General features: G+C 39.6%; 1 pseudogene; it reads right to left on the bottom strand.

Moving 5' to 3' along the window:
* Positions 1-244: 244 nt before the first annotated feature.
* LOC123586630 lies at positions 245-1,036 on the bottom strand (annotated as a pseudogene).
* Positions 1,037-6,108: the final 5,072 nt, after the last annotated feature.

Genomic DNA, 6,108 nt, shown 5'->3' with positions numbered 1-6,108 from the left:
TATCATCTGCCAGAATGGTGAAGCATTAGAAGAGAGGAAAAAAAAAAAAAAAAAAAAAAAAAGATATTCAAGCAGCAGGCAACAATATGGCCCTTTCACACAGTAGCATCTGAATGGCTACCGAATAGTCCAGGAATAATTCCAAAAACAAGAAAATTCGTGCATTTTAGTAATTATGTCATAATGTTCACAGTTGAAATTTCTTTAGACATCGCAGTTTCTTTACAAGGGAATCTTGATTTTTCTTAATGTTCCTATGAGTCAAGACTTGAACTAGTAGCTTTCTTTTTCCTCTTATGGTTTCTTATGCTTCTTTTTTGTTTCTTGTTACTTTTTCTCCTTCACTCCTTTTCTTCTTTTTTGCTTGTACCCTCCTCAATCTAATCTCACTCTGATAAGGACTCTGATGATAAAGGTTTATCTTCAGGATACATTTTTCTTTTTTCCATGAGTCCTCTCATGTCCTTTTCTTTCTCAGCTGCGTCCTTAGACTTATTTTGTAAACTATCCTTACTGTCTGCTTCAGTTGCTGACATGGAGTTCTCAGAAGATTTATGTGAATGGTTCTCTTTTTCCCTTATTTTTTATCCTCATCTTCAGAATCTGAAGATCTGCTAGGAGAGTCAGAGCTTAATGAAGAAGAAGATGAATACCTACCAGATTTTTTCTTTTCTTTTTTCTTTGTCTTTTTTTTTTTGGGGGGGGGGGGGGATGAGCCCTTTGTCCCCCTGACAATTTCTCTCTGTGTTTTTCTATTTCTTTCTTCCAGTTCTCATTCATTTTTTTCTTCACATTCAGCCAATGCCTTGGAGCCTTTCTTTTTCTTTTCTGGTTGTTCTTTCCCTTCTTCCCAGGGAGGCCTTGGTGAATTCAGGCCATCTTGAATCATTGACCCTGAAGACTGGTTCAGACCCCTGGATCTGGGCATTGCCATTGGGTGCATATAGGCCACCCGATTGTCCCATTTCCCCAGGTGCAGGACTGAGGGCACGGTCAGACACCAAGAGAGATCAGACCAGAGATCTTTATGGGTTGTTTTGTTTTGTTTTAGATGTTTTTGGTCTCTTTCCTAATTTTTTCTTTTTCCTTTTTTTTTTTTTTTTTTTTTTTCATGTTTGCTTTGGCATTTCATGCTTGTGGCTTTCCTCTAATATCTGCTGACCCTTGACTACTGATCATATTTATACGTGATTGGAATAGTTGCATGGGTGCTTATTGTCTAGTAGGCTTCTCTGAAAGGTAACCTGGCTATGTTATTTCAGTGGGCAGAACTTCATCATCTGTAGGACTTTGGCCCGAAGGAAAAACCCTCCATTCTCCTGTTTAGCAGATATAAGCTTAAAGTGTAGCATTCTAGGACTCAAATAAGGAAAAGGAGAGAGGAGTTTTATAATTCAGAACAGAGCCTTTCACTTATTCTTCTAGTATATAATACAGCAGCACCCACATCTATGTCTTCTTGTGTCCATGAGTCCAGAATCTATCTGGTTCAACCTCTTCACAAAGAATAAAGCTCCCAGCTTGTCCTAAGTTGGAGGAAGGTGATGTCATTACCCTGCAGTCACCCTGTGGCACAGGGGAGGGGAGGGGAGGGAGATCTGGGAACCCAGGGAGTTCTTAATCACACTTCAAGTATTTCTTCAGTCTCAGCTGGATCTGCATCACCCTACTTTTCAGAGTTACCAGTGGCTTAATTTCTCAAGCTTTTCTGCAGTTATATGCTTGATTCTGTTTGAATCCTGGCTTCTCCCAACACAAGGTGACGTTTCAACTTTCTCTGGACTGCCGAAGCACTTGTCACTGTGTCTCTGCTTTCTTGCTTCTAATTTTTTTTTTTCTGTTGTTTCCTCTTTAGGTTACATTTTTACTGGCGGATGTATCATCCTGTCCTCTGGAGATCCTTTCATTATAATGTGACTGCTGTTTTTGGAGGGAGACTATTCAGTAAGTCACCTTAAGTTCTGTTAAGTGGTAGAAAAAACTCCACGTGCAGGATCCATGGAGAAGAAGCTGAAGACGGCAGGGCCAGACTAGGAAAGACCGGCCTCTGAGGACTGGCCCTTTGGCCAAGCCTCTATTTGAGAACGTTGGGAGCTGGGAGGCAGAATTCAAGCATAACAGGCAAGAAAAGCAATTGCACGGCCCCTCTGGGAGAGGGGAGGAAAGGAGAGATCCAACTCTGCCCAGTGCTATTTTCCAATAGCAAACTGATTTAATCAGTGGGGCATGACAGTGGGGCCTGTGGGCCATAGCAGGTCTCATAGAGATAAAGAGGTTTCAGGGAGGTCCCTCGGGTTAGAACAGAAGCTCAGCCAGCAACTCGCTGAACCGTAGGGCACAATCCAGCTTCTGTGGGAGAGGGTAGAGAGTGGGTGGGAAAGTGTCCAGAGTCTCCAGGCATGCCTGAGCCTGCTTAACCCGCCTACGAGTTCTGTGCTGGGGGAGGGGGGGGGGGGGCAAGAAAATTCTAACCACAATTTTACTGTGTGGTTTATGATTTTACCCCACTTCTGGATAATGTGAGTTGTTGACATCAGCCTTAAAGCAGTGATGACAGCTTCCTTTTCCATGTTTGTTTCCCAAATGCAAAAGGACCTTATTACCTCAGGGCAAGCCCTCAGGCTGGGGTCTGCCACTGCTGGTTGCAGATCCTGCTCTGGAATTTTCGTTGCTCTGAGAGAGAGAGAAAGGCTCAGTCCGGGGACCCAGTAGCCTGGGCCAGTCCTGCAGAATCTGGGGTGGGGTCCAGTCAAAAGCAACGTGGATCTCGGTGGGCTTAATTATGTACAGGGCAGTACACTCGATTACAGTGGAGGGCGCTGTTCGGTCTAGCGTGTTCAGTCCTAAACTGCCATTCAGATGCATGTCTATGCCGCTTCCTCATGAAGGAACTGCTGTGCTAGGCCTTCATGCCGACCAGGGACTGCTTTTGGTTGCTCTGGTGCCACGGACAACGTCAGAGGGGAGAAATAAATCAGCATGGGTGTGGTGATTGGTTAGAAGACAGGTATTGAGGCTGCGCCTGGGTGGCTCAGTTGATTAAGCATCCTACCTCAGCTCAGGTCATGATCTCATGTTTCAGAAGTTCGAGCCCTGTGTTGGGCTTTGTGCTGACAGCTCAGAGCCTGGAGCCTGCTTTGGATTCTGTCTCCCTCTGCCCTACCACTCATGTGCTCGCTTGCTCGCTCGCTCTCTCTCTCTGTCTCTCTCTTTCAAAATAAATAAATAAATAAACATTAAAAAGAATATTTTTTAATAATAACAAACAAAAAAAGAAGATAGGTATGGAGAGGAGTTTGTGGGAATTGGGGGTTTAGGACAAGCTGACCTAAAGGAAGGTAATAAAATACCTCAAATAGCGGCCTCTCTTTTTTTTTTTTTTTTCTTTTTCTTTTTTTAATGTTTATATCTGAGAGAGAGAGAGAACACACAGGCGGGGGAGGGGTAGAGAGAGGAGACACAGAATCCAAAGCAGGCTCTCTATCAGCACAGAGCCCGACGTGGGGCTTGAACTCATGGACGAGTGAGATCGTGACCTGAGCCGAAGTCAGACACTTAACCGATGAAGCCACCCAGGAGCCCCAAATAGCTGCCTCTCTTATCTTCATGTCTAAAGCAATCAGGACTAAATCCTTTCTCTATTCAGTGTCCCTTATTTTATTATCTTCTTTTAAATCTCCGCACTTTGGTGACATGATTTTTTTAAAATAGAGACACAGATGCTCTTTATTCCTCCGAATGAAAGGAATGAGATTGCATTGATAGCAACAGAAAAATTTTTAAAGAAAAATTTTATATATCCCTTAACATAGAGAGGCAAAACAAAACAAAACTTAAATTCAGCTAATGAGCATATGTTACTTTAATAATTATGTTTTTCTAAGATATTTAGGGAAGAACAGAATACTGCACTCATATAATACTTATTTTTTTAACTTTTAAAATAATACTTATCTTTTTAAGTCACAATCACAGAACATACTGGGGTTAAATATGTGAAGATATTATGGGGAACCATTTTAAAGGATGGTAATTATTACATTTTTTTTGTAATTCTTATACTTTTAAATTTCCCCTAGAAAAAAATATAGCTTTACTTTTAAAAAGTAAAAAAAAAAAGAAAAATTCCCTTATTTAGCCATAAAAGCAGAATGGAATGAGATATTTACAGCCTTGTGGCCACCAGGAAGACATAATATGAACCAAATGCAGAAACGCTTACCTCTTTCCTGTGTTTTGTCTTCTTACCCTTTTTCTTGTTTGCATTTATCTAATCATTGATTCAAAAGCATATGCTGTGCATATTCTATGTTCAACATCCTTACGTTCTGGAATTTTAATGGTGAACCAAAACACGGGTCCCTATTCTCCTGATCCTGACCTGTGGTGATGGTGGATTTGGACTAATGGATGGATGTTAATCAGTTATCACACATTCCAAAATAAATGTGCAGTGATATCTATGATCCCACCTGAGGAAACAGGGGATACAGGGAGCAAGAGGGTAAATGACACCATAGTCCATAACAGAAAGTGGGGATCCAGTTAGAGCAGGAAGTGAGAATTTACTGAACAGATATATTTTAGGCTTCTGGTTTCAGACCAGGCATAGAACTACTGGGAGCTTTCAGCTTTTGCACTTAAAGATTTGACTCTGAAAGTCATCATCAGTAGATGAATGATCTTTGATCGTGATTAGTGAGCCTAACCTTCAGTATTATATTTCCTTAAGTCTTCACTCACCTCTTTCAATCAATTTTGGCACTCAGAGCTTTATTCTTTCTGGATCTGTGAAAATCCGTCATATGTCTGGCTATGATGGTGTTATTTCACTACCTCTCAACCCTTGTATCTTTGCACATGCTCAGCATATTTTTCAAAATTCTAGAGTATAAACTAGAATGTCATAGAATGTCAAAGAACTCTGAATAGCTTTTTTTGTCTATCATGGAAATTTACTGGTTTATCTTTTTTTCTGAATTAAGATGTCTGCTGCCTTTAGTGTGCAGATAGCAATACATAGAAATTTGTAGTAATTTAGAAGTTCAAGAATAAGCAGGAAGAAGGGCTAGAGGTAGTAGAGAAACACAGGTAGTGTTATCTTCATTTAATAGGGGTGAAATAAGGTAAATGAGAAGTTAAGTGAGTTTATAAAAGTTATAAATTACTGGCAAAGATGGTATTCAAACCCATTTTTTTTTTTTTACTCTAAACCCTATGCTTTTTCTATAGTGTACCTAAATTAGTATTTGGAAATACATTTATATTGTGTTTTAGGTTTATGGAGGTTTATCCAAGAATGTATTTATTTCAACCTATCTCTGAAGTTAGATTTTGACAAGATTTCCCAATGTACTTTTCCCACTCTATTAAACCTTCTTTATGTGGTCATAAAATTTTAAGTTGCTGACTTAAAGTTTTACACTTGATGTGTAAATAGGTATTTTCAGGACGAGTAAAATTTCTGAAATAACATTAAGGTACTAACCACTGATGCTAGACATTTCCAAATAGTTGAATTATATTTAGACCAGAAGATGGCATAAGAGCTATAGCAATGGAAAATTACACACAACAGATTGTGGACTTTCTTAAAGGATTGCATTATAAACTAGTATATATGTTATGTAATTATTTTTTTCTGATAAAAGAAAGCATTTTTTATCCTGTGAAAATTTATACTTCCTTTTAAATTACATAATGACTCCAGAAAAACATGTAACTCAAACACACACACACGCACACACACACACACACACACACACACACACAAATCAAAATTAAAACCACTCAAACCTCATAATTCAGAAACAACTATGACTAACACATTAAACACCTGGGGAATAGGGGTAATGTGCATGCCTTAGAGGGCTATGTTTTTATGCCAGGGGTCCAAGTTCTATGTGTTTAGGGTCAGTTCTCCTATGGAGGATCAGAGTTTATGCCTGGAAAGGCACGATTCATATCCTGAAGATCTGAATCAATTCTAAAAATACAAATTTCATATACAGAGTGCTGGTTCCCTGCATGTATAGCTAGGTTCCATGTTTGCAGATTGATATTCCGTTTTTGGAGACAGATATCCTATATATGGAGTTCTTATTTTCA

The sequence above is a fragment of the Leopardus geoffroyi genome, chromosome C3 (assembly GCF_018350155.1).
Source record: "Leopardus geoffroyi isolate Oge1 chromosome C3, O.geoffroyi_Oge1_pat1.0, whole genome shotgun sequence".
Taxonomy (NCBI): domain Eukaryota; kingdom Metazoa; phylum Chordata; class Mammalia; order Carnivora; family Felidae; genus Leopardus; species Leopardus geoffroyi.
The sequence above is the reverse complement of the archived record's forward strand: the minus strand, read 5'-3'. Positions and strand labels throughout refer to the sequence as shown.